Raw genomic sequence first — 19,837 nt, 5'->3', positions numbered from 1 at the left:
AATATAAGTGAAGACCTAGCCAAAGGTGGACTTTCTACTATTTGCATGTCTTGCATAATCAGAGTCTGTGTAATCCATGGCTCCACTATTCTAGCCACCATAACAATGCTCATATCTGCAATGCTCTTAAGGTATATGAGGATACTCTTCATGGAATTCCAATGTCATCTACCAAGTGTCACCATACAAAGAGTCACAACTCCCACTACAAACTCTATGTCAAGTCTAGTGGTTATCATGGCATATATTAAGCTACCCACCACCATGGATACATATAAGAACTTGGCCATCTCAACTCCCTCTCATCATTTGACTAGGGACAATTTGCATGACTAACCTTCACATGAGAAGGTAACGGGCAGCCAATAGTCTTACCACCTTCCACATGGAACTACTCAAGGACTTTATGAATGTACTCCTTCTGTGACAAGTAGAGGAGCCCCTTAAAGCCATTTGTGTAATGTGTATACAAATTATGTGAGATGCATTCCCCATATCTATCTAAAATATTTTTTTGAGCTACGTCTTCAAAGAAACCAAGCCATCATGAGCACTCCTAGCAATCACCATGTCATTAGCATATAGCACCAAAATGATCAAGCTACCATTACGGGCCTTCTTTGTGTAAAGACATAGACTCATATGTAACACTCTACTCTGGCTGTGAGACCCCCCTCTTTTAAACAAATTCAAACAAAAAAATATTTATGTCCCCCCCCGCTGTTGACGCCGCCACCAGCTGGCGGAGGGAGAGGGGGGACTAGACACATATTCAACAAAGGTAAGGGAGGAGATCGTGACATCAAGTGGGAGATGATGTGGCAAGAAGGATCACTGCAGCATCCTTAAAGATGTTGATAATGATGACTTTAATGGGGGGGAGGGGCACACGAGTGCCACCTCCAACCATCCCCCCTGACTACCCCTTCTTTTTAGGTCGCATGATGGCAACAAGAGCACAGGCTGTTAGAGCGGAGCTAAGGGCCCTTGTCATAGCGCCTTTCCACCCAATCAATACCCATCTCACTCCTAAAACCCCCCCCCCCCCCTTCAGGGAAAAACATGATAATTTTCTTCTTTCCCCCCTATCTGCTGGTTTGAGAAGAGAGAGAGAGAGAGAGAGAGAGAGAGAGAGAGAGAGAGAGAGAGAGAGAGAGAGAGAGAGAGAGAGAGAGAGAGAGAGAGAGAGAGAGAGAGAGAGAGAGAGAGAGAGAGAGAGAGAGAGAGAGAGAGAGAGAGAGAGAGAGAGAGAGAGAGAGAGAGAGAGGGAGAGGGAAGGGGAAACTTAGAGTAAGAAAGAAATGGAGAGAGAGAGAGAGAGGGAGAGAGAGAAGAGGCTCAAGGGCAATTCCTTTCTTGGACAAAGCTTCGAGTACCCTCTCTCCCCATGGCTATTTCCTGAGATCTCACCACCCTAGTCAACAAAAAAATCACGAAAGTCAAGGCAAGGCATAGGGAACTCCGACACAAAGGAGTGCTCCAAGAAAAGTGAAGGCCATATTCCAAGCTCTGAAATGGCCCCAAAGCGCAAACTCTCCCAAGTAATCGGAAAAGCCACAACCACAGAAGGAGGATCAGGCAAGGATGTCATCGCGAACATGAAGAATAGGTTTTCGAGTTTAAACACTAATTTCAAACTCCAAAACCAGATACCATTACGATGTCTAATGAACGGAACAATAAAGCATAATCATTGCAAAAAGAAATCTTACTTTTGCATCGCGTAAATTGCTTGACTGGAAAAGTAGTTGTAAAGGCTTAATGACCATGATTTGCCACAAATCGATTAAGTATCTAGGGGTTGTTGCACTACTAAGTCGAGTATTAGGTTTGAATTTTTGCAAGTGCATCTTAGATTTCCAATCTATATAAATATTTTGTATAGGCCGATTGCATCCTATAGACCATTAGAGTGAATTAACTAGCATTTACGTTAGGTATGATGAACTCATGTACATCACACTTAAATACTTAGGTCACGCTTTATTATTTGCATAAATACACTAGAAGGAATTTTCGTGAATGGGAATCCTGCATCATATCATCAAGTCAGGAAAGACTTGCATCTAGATTTGCATAGCTTCATAGATAGTTTCAGTTGTACTACATAATAAGGAATTCGCCTTAAAAGATAGATTTAAGATGTTCATGTGAATTGATAAACTTAATTGCAAGAGGCAGTTCGGTAAATGAAATCCTATATGATAAACTCGGGTAAGTTACTCATGAATATATGTGTACATCACGTGGGTTCAAAATAAGGTATTTTTAAAATACAAATTCTATACATTTTTTACAGAAGGGTATAATATAAAGGGATTATTTACAGATTGAATAGAAAAGGGTTATGTTTTATTCAAGAAAAAGTCACAAATAAGGATATTTATAAATAGGCCTTGACGCACGTGATGTAGAGAATATACATATAGTAACTTCCCCGAGATGATAAATAAGGCTAGGGTTTAATTCAAATCCATTAAGATTTAATTGTAAATAAGTCAAATTATTATTACGATCATATGTTGACTTAGACAGAAGTAAACACGCACTTTAGTCTCTATCCTAACAACTGTTAGATATACTCAATGCCCCACCCTCATAAGGTGCCATCAATGATCCATGGTGCTCAAAGTTGTAAGGCCCCCATTATGAGGAGAAGCCAAATGTGAGCCTGGACATTGGTTGAGTCCTGACTTGTATATCAGATGAGGTCTATGTGACCGGATGGCAAAAAGGTAACCATTGTGGGTCTAATCTTTGGGTTGGACTGAGTTGTTAAGCTGGTACCAACTCGAGGCCCAACAGTAAAGGGAATATTTCCTAGAATATTTCCTGGCCAACTAGTGGAGGCTCATATGGTAGGTCGGTTATGCCAACCTAGCCGTCTTCATGGGCTATAAAAGCTAAACCCCTTCACACCCATCGATCATCTATCTTTCACCCAGTCAAAGTTGTTCCAGCTAGCCTTAAGCTCTTCACCTATCTTCTGTCTAGATCGCCATCTAAGCTTCACAGTGGAAGCGCATTGGTGGACAGAGCCATCTCTATATTAGTTGTTTGGAGCTAAAGAAATTTTCTAATTCTCCTCTTATCTGTTGTGTACTCTCTATCTCTATCTCTTTCTCAGATTTTGTTCATTGTGCCATGTAATTTTTACATGGTATCAGAGCCCAGGGGGCTCTAGGGATCGAAGAGTACGCAAGAGGCAAAGGCTTCAACAGCAAAGAGGAACAATGTCGTCTTCCGAAAGCGGTTCTTGCGCATCAAGAGAGCAATGCAGGAGGTGGTGCTGCTGTACCAGCTATTCAAACACTGAGGATTCATCCACCAACCTTCAGTGAAGGAAAGTTAGATGGTACAAACTATACCTTATGGAAGTTCAAAATTACAACTATCCTTAATTCTTATGAGCTTTTGGAGACTATGCTGGGGACTGATGTAGAACCACAGCCTACCCCCGACCCATCAAATCCTAGTGTGATGATTCCTCCAAATGCAAATCTTCTACGAGCTTGGAAACGAAGAAATGCAAATGCATTGTGTGCCTTAGTTACAAGCTGTTCTGACAATGTTTTGACTTTGATTCAACACACAACCAAAGCATCAGAGGCTTGGAATGTACTGAGTCAGCATGAAACGTGAAACCAAACAAGGATTCAAAACTTGGAGAATCAACTAGCAGCGGAGAAGTTTGCTGAAGAAGAGACAGCTGAAGCATTCATTACTCGGATTAAGAATCTGTGTGACTAGATGGCTGGTGCTTGGATACAAAAGACTAGCAAGAAGCTAGCTCGGAGGTGTCTTCGAATTTGTCCACAAAAGTTTGATGGACTAGTAACTACCCTTAATACTCAGGTGAGACCTCAAGCTTTGAGTTTTGAGGAGTTTTGTGCATTATTGCTGGAGGAGGAGTTGAGGAGTTTTGTGCATTATTGCTGGAGGAGGAGTTGAGGCTGAAAGCCCGAGAAGGAAGCAACAATGGAGATATTGCATTCTCTGCCAATGCAAAAGGCAAAGGTGGTTCTTCCACCAAAAATGATGGTGACAAAAAGAAGAAGGGCGGTAAGAAGAAGTTTCAAGGGAGTGCTTCTACTACAAGAAGAAAGGACATGCAATCACAGATTGTCGTGTCAACAAGGCAGATGAAAAGAATGGTACCCTTAAAAGTAAAGGGAAAGGGACAATCAATATGGCTAAAGCAGAGTTGGAGTTATTCATGGTGTGACCATGGAAGAGGTGTGCTCCTCAGTGCAAGAAGAATCTACCACTAACTCATGGGTGTTGGATAGTGGGGCCTCCCGTCACATGACCAACAAGAAAGGTCTATACATTTCTATGCAGCCTCTACAAGAATCCATCACTGTGATGGTTGGAAATGATGCAAAATGCCCTACTGCAGGCACATGTACTATTTCATTTGTTACTGCAAATGGTGATGTCAAAAGATTTCAAATGTGTTGTATGTTCCCGAAATTAGGAGAAATATGTTATCAGTTTTGCTGCCATAACTGATCTTGTTCATAAAGTGAGGTTCAAGAAGACAGGTGCAGAAATTCTTGATAATGATGGCAAAGTTGTTGGCAAAGGAGAAAGAAGGAACAACCTATATGAGCTAAGTGCTCTTACAGCCACCGTTGGAGTGGGCATAAGTAAGCTTTGGCATGCAAGGTTTGGACACATTGGATTTGCAGTGTTGAAGCAGATGCACAAGCAAGGTATGGTTGCTCACCTACCTGCAATGGCTGAATTGAAGGAACCATGTGAAGCTTGTATGATGGGCAAGCAACAGAGAAGGCATTTCCACAAGAAAGTAAGAACAGAGCACATGCTACTCTAGAGTTGGTGCATGCTGACTTGTGCGAAAAGATGCCTACACGGGCCTTTGGGGGATCTTCTTATTTTATGTTGATTGTTGATGACTATAGTAGGAAGATGTGGGTGTACTTCCTTCGTGATAAGGCTCAAGCTTTTGGTACGTTTAAAGAATGACTAACACTTGTTGAGAATGAAACAGGGAAGAGTGTGAAGAAATTTAGAATAGATGGTGGTGGTGAGTTTAACTCAAAGGAGTTTGAAGACTTTTGCAAGAGCAAAGGGATCAAGCGTCAATTGACGACGCTTCACACACCTCAGCAAAACAGTGTTGTGGAATGCAGGAATCGTACCATTGTGGAGATGGCAAGATGCATGCTAAAGAGCAAGGGATTACCTAACCATTTTTGGGCTAAAGTTGTTAATACTGCAATCTACATTTTAAATCAGAGCTACACAAAGGCTCTCAAGGGGAAAGCACCTCATGAGGCTTACACTGGTAAGAAACCATCTATCTCACACTTCAGAATTTTTGGATGTGAATGTTATGCACATATTCCAGATGAGAAGAGAAACAAGTTACAACCAAAAAGCAGAAAATGTATCTTCTTGGGTTATAGTGATGAGTAGAAGGCTTACAAATTATATGACCAAGAGGCAAAGAAGATCATCGCGAGCCATGACGTGGTGTTCAAGGAGCAGCTACATATAGTGGAGGAGGAGAAGGCAAGTTCTTCCACTTTATCATCAAGCGAAGAAGTAGTCCAATATGAACCTGTCCCGAGAGCTGTCCTTATCCTTAAGGAGGAGGAAGCATCATCTTTCAGATGATGAGGAAAAATTTCACCAACTTGACATCACCCCACCAGAAAAGCCATTGCCGCATTGGGTGAAGCAGCTCTATGACCACAATAATACTATGCCCACATCTGTTGAGGAGAAGGCAGATGGACCAAGGAGGTCTCAGAGAATAGAGGAGCAAAGGAGGGCTTCTACTCACATAGTCAATATGGCCTTGATGGTTGAGATTATGAGAGAAGTAAAGGAGCCAACTAACTTAGAAAAAGCACTTGCAGATCCAGCATGGAAGGCAGCTATGCAAGCTGAGTATGACAGCATAATGAAGAATGACACTTGGGAGCTAGTGGATCGGCCAACAAAGCGGAAGGTTATTGGCACCAATTGGCTATGGAAGGTAAAGTACAAGGTTGATGGTACCTTAGAAAAGTACAAAGCTAGACTAGTTGCACAAGGATTTTCACAGGTTGAAGGGTTTGATTTTCAAGAGTCATTTGCCCCAACTACCAGAATGACCACTATTCACACAGTACTTGCAGTGGCCGTCCACAAGTAGTGGCCAGTTTACCAAATGGATGTTAAGTCAGCGTTCTTAAATGGTGACCTCAAGGAGGAGGTGTACGTGACTCAACCATCACGGTTTGAGGCCCCCCATTCTGAGAACAAAGTGTGTAAGCTGAAGAAGGCATTGTATGGGCTGAAACAAGCCCCCAGAGCATGGTATCAATGGATAGATAAGTTCTTTTTAAGCTTAAACTTCAAAAGATGTGCCTCAGATGCTAACTTGTATGTTTACAGGGATGGTGAAAATTCTGCAGTGATTGTCCTATATGTGGACGACCTTCTTATTATAGGTGACTATGAAGATATGATCAACCAAACTCGAAAGGCTTTGAGTTTTGAGTTTGAAATGAAAAACTTGGTCTTGCTACACTATTGTTTGGGAATTGAAGTCTGGAAAGAGCCAATAAAGATCTTCATCTCTCAGAAGAAGTATGCATGGGAGATCTTGAAGGCATTTGGCATGATTGACTACAAGGAGATAGCTACACCTATGGAGGTGAATGCAAAGTTATTCGTTGATGATACATTAGCACTGGCAGACATTGGGAGGTACAGGAGGATGGTCGGCAGTCTGATCTACTTATGTAATACCAGACCAGATATCGGTTTTGTTGTTGGTATTTTGAGCAAGTTCTCAAACAAACCTCATGAGAGTCATTGGAAGGCTGGGATGCGTGTGCTCAGATACTTGAAGGAAACTCTTGACTATGGTATCACATACAGTTCCGGAACTTCTCTTGTGGAAAATTGTGACTCAGATTGGGCAAGAGACAGTGATTCCAGGAAGTCAGTTTCTGGTTATTGTTTCTCTTTAGGTTCGGGAATTTCTCTTGGATTAGTAAGAAGCAGCCAACAATGGCATTGTCTTCTACCGAAACAGAGTACAAGGCAGCTTGTTTTGCTACATGTGAAGTAGTATGGTTAAGAAGGATCCTATGGCATATGGGAGTGCAGGATGAAGAACCAACTACGCTGAGATGTGACAATCAGACTTGCATCGCCATTGCCAAAAATCCAGTGTTTCATGCACGCACCAAACATATAGAGATCCAATATCACTATGTGCGTAATTTGATGGAAGATGGGATAGTGGAACTGGTCTACTGTCCAACAGAGGAGAATGGAGCGGATATGTTCACCAAAGCACTTACCAAGGATTTGCTTCAAGTTCATCTTCAGAGACTCGGCATTGGGCCGAGGAGATAGTTCACATATAGGTGGACATTGGGGGGGGTGTTAGATATGCTCAATGCCCCACCCTCTCAGGTGCCACCGATGATCCATGGTGCTCAAAATTATAAGGCCCCCATTATGAGGAGAAGCCAAATGTGAGCCCGGACATTGGTTGAGCCCTGACTTGTATATCAGATGAGGTCTATGTGATTGGATGGCAAAAAGGTGACCATTGTGGATCTAATCTTTGGGTTGGATTGAGTAGTTAAGCTGGTAGCAACTCGAGGCATATTGCATCGAGTTGCGGGGTAACAGAGTTAAAAGGGACCTATCTTCTGTCTAGGTCATCTAAGCTTCACTGTGGAAGTGAGCGCACGAGTGGACAGAGCCATCTCTGTATCGGTTGTTTGGAGTTAAAGAAATTTTCTAATTCTCGTCTTATTTATTGTGTACTCTCTATCTCTATCTCTTTCTCAGATTTTGTTTGCTGTGCCGTGTAATTTTTACAAAAACTAGCCGCGATGAGTCCAAAACACCCTTGGAGATATCATTTTTAAAATATGATACATCTCGAAGCCAATACAAGAAAACTCAAATGTCATATCCACAAGAAAGAACAACCATTCGCCACATGACATTCGATGCTCAAAACTATTTAAGGATTGCAAAAGGGCTTAGTTTACTCTTAACTTGCGAGAGGAATGAACAAAAGTTCATGTTATCTTGAGGGAATGAAATCCTAGGGTAAACTTAGAAACCCTGATAAAGTTCTAAGGTGGGAAAATGGTTACCAACTGACCAATTGAAATCCTAGTTTGAGTCATCTAAGACTTGTGACCTTAAGATAAGAACCCCGAACTAAAGGATTAGCAAATTAGGGGAACTACCATCTAGATATAGATCTAATAGAAAAATTTCTCACTCCTATCACATAGGATTGAGGTTGAAATGAGGGTATTCTCTATCCCTCAAAAGGTTATGGAAGTTGATATCAAGGCAAGGAAAAAAATCCTAAAAGGGGTGAATGCTAAGCATTCAAAAATAAGAACTCCACCTTAGCAGATGTCCCAAACACTCACCTTTATTATTGTTTGTGCTTGTTAATTTAGAAACACCATCTCTGAAAGGATTGTATGACCCCAAACTCACAAAAGAAATTTGAATAATGAATCAAGTTGAATTCGTGGAGCGTGCGCGCCAAACTACCCTTAGCTAGCCGCCAACCCTATCCAAGGGGGTTCTAAATAACTATGATGAGAACGTGGATCGAACCCGCCACGATAGGTCTCTCGGTCTGTTAGTTTGAACGTAGGAGGACGCTTGGATGCCAGGGGGCTCTGGATGTAAAGTCCTTGCCTCTGGGACCTTCTCAAATGATCTATGTGACTCGAGATGATGGATTCTCGAGGCCATGTTACTAGTACAAGGGCGGAAACTTTGAAGAAATAATACACATCCTCACGGATTGTGGAAATCGTCCTTTCTGGAAAAGACTTATATCTCGATTAAAATGCTAATATAAAGATTACTTCTAAGGAACTTGTGTGAACTGCTTTCGTGTCAATGGCATAAGTTACGCGAATGAACCATATTCCTTAAAAGGCTTAATTAAGGAAATTGATTTTAGATGTCACACATAAATGTGATAGGACCTAATTAGATAACTAAAGAATGCCTATTGAGGGAAGCGGCTGGACGGAACCCCCGATAGGGATTGTCCTACGGAAGGGTGGTCCGAGAGGACTGGGAGGCTTCTCACAAGGTTCTACAGTCATACAACTTTTAGGTATTGTTACGTTAGAACTCGATTCATGCCATTTTAGGGACCAGAATGGGACTATGCCCTATGGGTAGAGAGGTTGACCAGTGCATCCCTCTCATTTTCCATTCTCTTTGAACCAAGTGCGGCATGGGTCTTCTTTAGCTTGGGTATCTCTACGAAAAGTAGGATGTCCAAGACCCGACGCTAGAATGCTGTCAGGAGATCTTGACCACTAAGAACCAAGATTTCATATCGATCCTAGTGAGTTCGGCCGCGAATGCTCCGTTGCGAGGCAGACTCGGGAAACCCTAGGCGACAAACCTTGTAACATTCCATGGGAGTGCTGGGCAGCGTTGTTTGGATTCGTCTCTCAATGGATCGCTAAAAACGTGCTTGGACAACTGAGGGCACGTTACAATTGATATCATATCAAACCAACGAATAAAATAATCAAGATAGGAATAAATCGAGAAGAGTGAAGTGATGTTTTAACTTTAAAATATTTTTTATTTTACTCACTTGTGGATCGTTGCCACTTCCAGACTTACGAGGCATGGAGTAGGTTCCTCGTATTTCATATCATGTTCAGGATGGCTATGAACTCTTCAAGTTATTGCAGACGATCCGACATGATGGGGATCCTGGATTGACTCTACAACCCTTCACCGTTATATGTGGAAAGGAATTGGACTTGGAGTGCAGGATACTACTACATAGATGCCAACTGACTCACCTATTTTCAAAACAATCTGAAGAGGCTAAAATAGTTGGAAGACTTGAAGATCATCAAGTTATTCATCTTCCATGATGCACATGTGAACTTGATCCTACACATTGGATGCCGACAAGTAGAACAGAATCGCTATATCTATGAGGAGGTGGTCAAAGTCTTGCCAGCAGATAGAATTGACGTAATGGGGTGAAACGAACATCATGGCTATCAAAAACGGGGATTTCCTAAACTTCCTATGACTTACCACTTCCTGAGAATCCATTTCCTCAATCCATATTACTATTCTGTCCCTATAGCTGAATCCGATAGGGAATTATTAACCTGGTGTTGATTATCTCTTAAAAAGAAAATCATCCCCAGCCAATCTCTATCTATTCCGGAATAATTGTACTTGAGGCTTACACTTCTTTATGGATAAACAAGAATTCTATGATTATTTGATTTGTCGCATTGCAGTAATGAGAAATAACTTCGCATTGATTTAAGTTGTGTAGAGATGTGTAAATGCAATCCTAATACGGAAGTTTAAATTGAAAACCAGATACAGCCCTAAGTGCAAAACCAGAATCTTGTTTTCGCACTAAGCCCAATGGAGGCCAAGAAGAAGAAGGGAATCAACGAAGAAGAAGGCCCGTTGTCCATGGAAGCTGAGATTGAGAGGGCATCTGTTCTTGCCATTCTCCATAAAAATGGGTTGAACCGCCAATTCTCGGTGATCCAAACACCATCAGATTACCAAGGTAAAAAATTCAAAACCGTGATTGACTGTGGCAGCACTCATTCTTTCATTTCACCAGCTTGTGCAAGAAGATTAGGGATAGCCACTGTAGCTCCACCTACTTTGCTTGTCGAACTAGCACATGGGTGAGAAATCACTTACACTAGACAAACTGCTAAGGTGGAATTCCTACTCGAAAATGAGCCCATATCCATTAAGTTCAGGGTAATGAATCTAAGAGTCCATGAGTGCCTACTCGGGATGGTTTGGCTAATCCCCAACGATGCTCACATCCATTGTGGGAAAGGAAAAGTCTCCTTTCAGAATCCTAAAGGTGAGCTAGTTACAACACAAGGAGAAGCAGGTAAACCAAAGATCTAGCTAGCTAAGGCAACATGAATAGTTCAAGGAATAAGAAAAGGATTACATGTCTATCTGATCAAGCTAAACAAACCAAAACATGTAGAGGACTCCAATGAATAACAATCATGGATAAAAGAGTATGCGGATGTGTTCCCAGAAGAATTGGAAGAATTACCACCATCTAGGGAAGTGGGTCATGAGATTAAGCTAATATCAAGAGCTACACCAGTCGTAAAAAGGCCCTACAAGATGTCCATTCTTGAAGCTATTGAGTTAAAGGAACAACTCAAACATCTACTGGACCAAGGGTACATATGCCCCAGCAGTTCTCCTTGGGAAGCTCCAGTATTGCTCTAAAAGAAGAAGGATGGTACACTTTGCCTTTGCATAGATTATAGAGGCCTGGACCAAGTAACCATAAAAAATAAATACCCCATTCCAAGAATAGATGAGTTACTTGATCAATTGCAAGGAGCAAAAATCTTCTCCAAGATTGATTTGAGGTCAAGATACTACCAAATCTGCGTCAAGGAAGAGGATATTCCTAAGACGGCATTCAACACCAGATATGGTCATTTCAAATTCACAATAATGTCTTTCACCTTGGTTTATTCCAAGGAAGAGGAGCATCATGAATCCAAAGTTTGCATCATCCTTGAGACCATGAGGACTCATAAGCTCTATGCTAAGAAGAAAAAGTGTGCCTTCCTCAAGAGGCATATCAAATATCTTGGATTTATTGTGTCAAATGAAGGAATCTCTGTAGATCCGACAAAGGTTAAGGATGTCAAGAGTGGCCTCCACCAACTACTATTAAAGAACTGTGTAGCTTTCTTTGATTAATAGGTTGGTACATGATCTTCATTAAGGACTATGCCTCAATCGCAGCACCCCTCACAAATTTGTTGAAAAAGAAAGTTGCTATAGTGTGGACGCCCACCGAACAATCAAGTTTTGATTAACTCAAGCATAGCTTAGTGACAGCACCAATTTTGAAATTCCCTGACTTGAGCAAGAAATTTGAAGTTGTCACAGATGCTAGCTCACTTGCACTAGGCTGTGTACTAATGCAAGGAGGTCATCCTATAGCATATTCTTCGAGAAAGCTAAAAACCCATGAAAGGAATTATGCTACCCATGACCTGGATTTATTAGTAGTTATTCATGCTCTCAAGCTTTGGTGACATTATTTTCTTGCCAACAAGTTCTCTTTGGGCACGGACCATAAGAACCTTAAATGGATCTTCACCCAAACTGACCTCAATATGAGGCAACGTAATTGGATTGAGGTTTTGCAAGAATATGACTTTGAGATCAAGTATCGACCTAGCAAAGAGAATGTAATCACTGATGCCTTAAGTCGCAAAGCGTTCCTCAACTCTCTTATTATGGAGGAACCCTCAGTGGCAAAATCCTTAGCAACTATGGTGTCAATGCCTAGCAACCCTATCCTTGAATTAGCTAAGGAGGAAGCTGTCCATGACCTAGAATATCTGAAGATGATGAAGGAGGTTTTGAAAAAGGACCAAAACCCCAGACTTAAGTTCAACTATCAAGATTTTTCTGTCAATGAAGGACTTGTCTATTTTAGAACAAGATTATGCATACCCTCAAGCAAGAAACTCAAACAGAGAATACTTTGGGAAGCATGACTCCCCCTTTTCAGGCCATCCTGAATATGTTAAGACCCTCAACAAGGTCAGAAAGAGCTACCATTGGGAAAGGCTTACGGGAAACGTGCTCAAATATGTCACAGAATGTTTGTCTTGCCAGCACATTAAGGCAGAACATGTTAAGATGCTTGGGAAGTTGCAACCTCTTGACATTCCCCAAATGAAGTGGGAATTCATCAGCTTGGACTTTGTTGTTGGGTTACCCTCAGTTCAAGGAGGATACAATTCAATTATGGTTATAGTAAACATGCTCGCCAAGGTTGCACACCTCATTCCAATCAAGACAAACTATACAGCTTCAGATATTGTCAGATTGTTCATCAAGGAGATATTCAAACTCCATGGGTTGCCTAGAAGGGTCATTAGTGACCGCAATTCCCTCTTCACATCTCACTTCTAGAGAGGGATATTCAATGCCATTGGGATGACTCAACTCTATTTCCGTATAGCCTATCACCCTCAAACTGATGGCCAAATGGAGAGGGTCAACCAAATCATTGAAGATATTCTTAGAGCATATTGCTGTCACGAACCCAGGAAGTAAAATGCTTGAGGAAATGGATGAGCAGGTCAAGGCCATCAGACAAGACATTAGAGCTGCCAAGGATAGCCAAAAAGCCTATGCAGATCTAAATAGACAAGAGCGACTCTTCATTGAGGGAGATATGGTTTTTATTTGTGTACAACCCAATAAGAGTTCCTTATCATTGGGAGAATTTAAGAAACTAAATCCAAGGTATTGCAGGCCCTACAAGATCCTCAAGTGACTAGGGCCCACTATGCCTACAAACTCCAACTCCCCGAGAATGTAAAGGTTCACAATGTATTTCATGTCAGCCTACTAAAGAAATATGTATCTAATCTTAGCCATGTACTCAACGATCAACAAGTTGTAATGCCAAGCCAAGGAGTCCTTGAGCTTTGGCCAGGATAGAATCCTAGACATTCGGGAAAAGAGATTGAGAAGTAGAATCCTCAGAGAGTACCTCATCCAGTGGAAGGACTATCTAGAAGAAGATGCAAGATGGATTGATGAGAGTAATCTCAACCAACAATACCCCCAATTCCTTTCAAGATGAGGACATCTTGATTCCTTAAGGAGGAAAGGATGTAACACTCTGTTGTGGCCGTAAGACCCCCCCCCCCTTTTCAACAAATTCAAATGAAATTTTTTTATGTCTCCCCCCCTTGTTGACACAGCCAACAAGCGAAGGGACAAGGGAAGTTGTAGACATAGTCGACGAAGGTAAGGGAGGAAATCATGATGGCAAGTGGGAGATGACATGGTGACGAGGATCACTGCAACATCCTTAAAGATGTTGATAACGATGACTTTGAGATGGGGGGAAGGGGCACACGTGTGCCACCTCCAACCCCCCCACTACCCCTTCTTTTTAGGCTACATGGTGACAGGAACAAAGGCCGTTAAGGTGGAGCTAAGGGCCCTTTTCGCAGCGCCTTTTCCCCCCCCCCCCCCCCCCCCCCCCCTCCTTAAGGGAAAAACATGATAATTTTCTTCTCCCCCCCCTGCACCACTGGTTTGAGAAAGAGAGAAAGAGAGAAAGAGAGAGAGAGAGAGAGAGAGAAGAGGCTCAAGGGCAATTCCTTTCTTGGACGAACTTTCGAGTACCCTCTCTCCCCATCGCTATTTCTTGAGATCTCTCCATTGACTGCCTCTAGTTGACAAAAAGATCGCGAAAGTCAAGGCAAGGCGTAGGGAACTCCGGCACAAAGGAGTGCTCCAAGAGAAGTGAAGGCTATATTCCAAGCTCTAAAATGGCCCCAAAGCACAAACTCTCCCAAGTAACTAGAAAAGTCGCAACCACGGAAGGAGGATCAAGCAAGGATGTCATCGCTAGCATGAATGGGTTTTCGAGTTTAAACGCTAATTCCACACTGCAAAACTAGGTACTATTACAATGTCTAATTAAGGGAACAGTAAAGCATAATCATCGCAAAAAGAAATCTTACTTTTGCATCGCGTAAATTGCTTGACTAGAACTCTACTCATCTGTCTGCGGACAATCGGCCTGTGATACCTTCACATAAGAAGGCAATGGACAGCCAATAGGCTTTACATCCTGCATGCAGAAGCACTCAAGGACTTTATGAATATACTCCCTCTATGACAAGTAGAGGAGTCCCTGATGCTTGTCGCGTCTAATGCGCATACCAAGTATGTGAGAGGCCTGTCCCAAATCCTTCATCTCAAAGCTCTTCTTCAGCTGAGATTTAAGAGCATCTAGCTCATCCACATAGAGTACCAAAATAAGCAATGAACCATCACGGGATTTCTTCGTGTAAAGACACGGATCCATAGAACTCCTGATGTAGCCCTGTGACTGCATAAAGGCATCAAACTTATGATACCATTCCCTAGGTGCCTGATTCAAGCCATAAAGACTTTTCTTCAACTTGCACACTAGGTGCTCCCTGCCAGGTTTTGCAAAGCCCTTAGGCTGCTCCATATAGATCTCATCATGCAAGTCCCCATGTAAGAAAGGTGTCTTGACATCCATCTGATATAGATCTAAGTCAAGCTGAGAACCAAAGCCAAGACCAAGCGTAGGGTGGTCATCTTAACCACAGGAGAAAAGACCTCATCAAAGTCTACACCATGCTCCTGCTTGAAACCCTTTGCTACTAATCTAGCCTTGTATGCCGGCTTGGGGTGTCCAGGGGTACTTTTCAGCTTGTACACCCACTTGCATGGCAAAGCCTTCTTGCCCTTAGGCAAGGCAACCAAATCCCAAGTCTCATTTTTATGCAAGGAGTCAATCTCAGACTGCATAGCCCTCTCCCAGGAGTGACTGTCACCCTTGCGCATAGCCTCATCATAAGTGAAAGGCTCTCCTGCATCTGTAACCAAAACATAATGCATAGAGGGCTGAAATCTATCAGGTGGACATCTGTCTCTCTAGCAGACCGTCTCGCTGCAGGCTCTGCTGCCTGTCCAACACCCTAACCATGAGCATCTGCTGCAGCTGTAGGCTGTCCAACTGGCTGTGCAAGAGCTCTAGGCTCCTCTTGAAAGATCACTCTGTGGATCTCAACCACCTTCTCAGGCTGCCTGTGCATCTTGTCTTCATGGAAGACTACATCATGGCTGCGTACTATTTTCCGCGCCTGCGGATCCCATAGGCGATAGCCCATCTCTCCTGAATCACCATAACCAAGAAAGATGCATTTAATGCTCTTTGGATCCAACTTACTCCTCTTGTCCTTGGGCACATGGCAGAATGCCTCACATCCAAAGACACAGAGATGCGCATAAGAGGGTGGCTTACCAGCCCAAACTTCCTCTGCAACTTGGAAATCCAATCCACTAGAAGGCGATCGGTTTATGACATGCACTGCCGTACTAACTGCCTCAACCTAAAAGCTCTGTGGTAGGCCTGCATGGCTAAGCATAGAGCGGACACGCTCCTGAATAGTCATGTTCATGTGCTCAGCCAAATCATTATGGGCGGGGGTGTAAGGGGCGGTCAACTGACACTTAATACCCCTGTCATCACAAAACTGCTCAAAAGCACGTGAGACATATTCTCCCCCATTGTCAGTCCTAAGGCATTTCAGCCTATACCCAGTCTGGTTCTCAACAAGAGTAAGCCAATGCTGAAAGACTGCCAAGACATCGGACTTTTGCTTTATGGGATAAGCCCACACTTTCCTAGAAAAATCATCAATGAAGATAACAAAGTACTTCGCGCCATCCATAGACATACACGGCATGGGCCCACAAACATCTGAATGCACCAAAGCCAAGGGCTCACTCATGCATGGCCTACCCAATTTCTTATGCGTAGACCTATTCTGCTTACCATAAAGACAATGATCACACGAGTCAAAACGTGCATAGTCCTGTTGAAGTGTTGAAATGACTTGTTTTTTGGCTGATTTTTGTTGTTTTTGAGAGCTGAATGGTTGATTTTATGAGATGATTGATTGGTTTAGAAGTGGTTTGAGAGTGTTTTGGATGATATTGATTGTATTTTGGAAGATCATGATGTTTGTTAGTGGTTCTGTGATGTTCTGATAGGTTCTGATTGGTTCTGTATACCTTCTGTTTTGTTCTGTTTTGGTCTGTTTTGTTCTGATTGTCTTCTGTAAGGAGGGATGGAGTATTGATTGATGAAGATTGAGATCTTGTGAAAGCTTATTGAATGGTTTGTGAGAGTTTGGAATGGTTTGAGTATGAGTTATGTGGTTTTGATGACCTTCTGTAACCTTTTGTAGGTCTTCTGTAGAGCCTCTGTTTCTGTTCTGTTCTGTTCTGTACTGTAGCTATTTTGGTACTGTTCTGTGACTATTTTGTATGCTTCTGTATGTGTTCTGATGGATGAGAGTGTAGCTTGGGAAAGTTTTCTAGCCTTGGAAATAGGTGAATACAATTTCAAAAGAGCTGAAAGAAGTAAAAGAAGTAGCTGCTGAAGACTCAAGTGAAGACTAGAGTGAAGTGACAATAGTGAGCTATGAAAGGACACTGTAGTGGCTCTGGTGACTCTTCATATATCAGACATGCCTCTTGGGAGGGGTATCCACAACCTAAGAGGGATTATTGAGAGTTATTTTTGAGAGATTGTAGTGAGGATATGATGTATTATTGATGGAGAGAGAGAGAGAGAGAGAGTCAGTGATAGCCAATTCTACTCAAACAAAGTGATTGTATATGAGAGATTGAGAGAGAAGACTATGAAGACATTGAAGTTGAATACTATGTGATGTATTTCCATTCAAATATGGTGTATTCCCTTGCTTTCTTTGTTCTATTGATGGATTTTGTGAAGATATTGAAGAATATGGTTGATTCTATCAAATCCGTGGGAGATCTACATGATGCTGTATGAAGATTTGTGGTGCCTGGTGTTCTTTTCTTCATTGTGATCATATGAAATATGATAAACAAGCTTGTTGATGTTAGAAGATAGATTTTCTTGCAAGAGAATTTCCTTTTCCTTGGTGTTCCTCTTGGGGCTCCATGTTTTTGGTGCGCAGCCGGGGAAGCTTGCCATCAACAAGCATCAAAAGAGGCTGAAAATGAAGGAAATGGCATTGCCAAGAAGAGAAGAATTCAATGGATGTTTGTAAAGTTCCTTCTTCCACTGAAGAGTTGGAATTTCTCATAATCAAAGCTACTTTCCACAAGAAGTTCATCCCACAATGGCAGAAACACATCACCATCATGATGCATGCTCTATGTGGCGGACAGTTTCCTCTTTCTATTGAAGCAGCAGAAACTTGCATCTTGGTGGCAAACTGTTTGGGAACAAACTAAAGAGCAGAAACAGAGAGAATGACCATCAATGGAAGATTTGGCATTCATTGAGAAGTTTCCAGACAACATCAAGTGGGAGATTGTGAAGAAGCTTCAGGAGTCTTGGTCTGTAGAGGTTCACAAAGACAAGAAGGAAAAGAGTTGGAATTTGTTCGTGGATGCTCAACAGCAAGATACATGGGATGCTTGGTGTACTGATAATCTTCTGTTTGTTCAATTGGCAACCCACTGGAAGTTGGTAGACAGAGTGTTTTTCACAACATACACTGTTGAAACCATCAGAAGCTGGCATTATTATGATGACGGCACCACCACAATGCTCAGACGTATGCATTTTGACACCTTCAGAACCGAATACCTTCCTCTGTGCAGTGGAATGAAAGAAGAATTCAGGGATGTTGAAAAGAAAGAAGTAGAAGAAATGTTGGCAAGAGAGTCCTCCAGAGACTGAAGCCTTCTGTTAACCCTCTGTGGAGCACTAACAACATAGTGGAGCCAACCCCCTGATGAATGACGCAATAAAGAGGCAAGCATTAGAACGAGTCCAGAGGTACGTGAGAAGAGAGAAAGCAAAAATCAAGGCTGAGAACGAGCTCGCAGCAGAAGCCGCCTTTGACGCCCTTGCGGAACTCTTTACAGAAGTCCCAATGGCACATCAAGTCCTTCCTCCTCCTGCTGGAGGTCCACTTCCAAGCCAGATCCGTCCTGGAAATATTGATGATAGGCCAGCGAATGTAGTCCCATTGCCAGTTTTTAAGGGAGAGTACAATGAAGACCCCGATCTTCATGTAGCAGAGTTTATGGTAGCATGTGTGGCTAACAATGCCAGAACCCCTGAGCATTGGTTGGCAATATTCCCCGCCACTTTCAAGGGGGCGGCATTTCAGTGGTATGAGAGACAAGCAGCAGGAACTTTTGGCACATGGGACGACCTGAAGTTGGCCTTCCTCGCTAAATTCAGGCATGAAGGTTTTGAAGAGCGGATGAGAGAGGAATTTATGAACCTAAGTCAGTCCTCTGGAGAAAGAGTAGAAGCTTATGTCTCACGAATGGAATCCATCCTGAAAAGATGGACTAACCATAATCTAGATGATGGCATTCAGAAGGGGGTGTTTCTCAGAGGATTACAATCAGAAGTCCGTAAGTTTGTGGAGCTGCAAAGACCAGCCACCCTGCAAGCTGCAAAACAGAAGGTGCAAGACTGTACGATGAAGTGGAAGCTAGATTGGCGATGAATTCAGGAAGAGGAGTCCTACCTCCTCTAATGCTAGGAATGATGTATCCACCAAATGCAGTCCCAGGGACTGTTCCCTACCCCTACCAATAGATGCCCCCAGTATCACAGTACAGTGCACCAAATCCACAGTGGCCACAATCCATGCCTCAAATGATGGTTCAACCACAACAACAATGGACCCAACCAATTTCCTCAATGCCAAATCAGCAACAACAGTGAAACCCTAACCACTGGAGCCAACAGCCAACAGTTCAAACAGGAGCTCTGAATCAGAACCAGAACAGAGATTCCTCTGCACCAGCCCAACCTGTTTATGCAGTGATTACAGAGACTCCTCAAAACCCTCTTGCCAGTACCTCCGAAGGAGAAAGCTTGAAAGATTACTTGTCCAACTCAGTTGCAAACATCAAAAAGGAGTTGATGGATGTGATTACAGAGTAGCTACAGACGCTGAAAGTGAATACCGCTAGCATATCCAACGTTGCAGGAGCAGGAAGAGATGTGATGTGGTCAAATACTTAGTGTGGTAAGTGTCATCAAGCAGGCCATTTAGCCATTGAATGTACACGAAAACCAACCATTCCTGGAGCCTTCTGTTCCTACTGTTTGCGGAAGAACCATACAGAGGACATTTTCTCTCTGAAGGAGATGCATGATAGGAGAAGGAAGGAAGAAGACGCAAGATTTAACTTGTTGGAATCCAAAATGACAACACAGGATATTGGACCC

This window comes from Lygodium microphyllum, chromosome 3 (assembly GCF_053477565.2).
Source record: "Lygodium microphyllum isolate KBCC chromosome 3, Lygodium_microphyllum_v1.1.10, whole genome shotgun sequence".
NCBI lineage: Eukaryota > Viridiplantae > Streptophyta > Polypodiopsida > Schizaeales > Lygodiaceae > Lygodium > Lygodium microphyllum.
Note: the sequence above shows the minus strand (reverse complement) of the source record.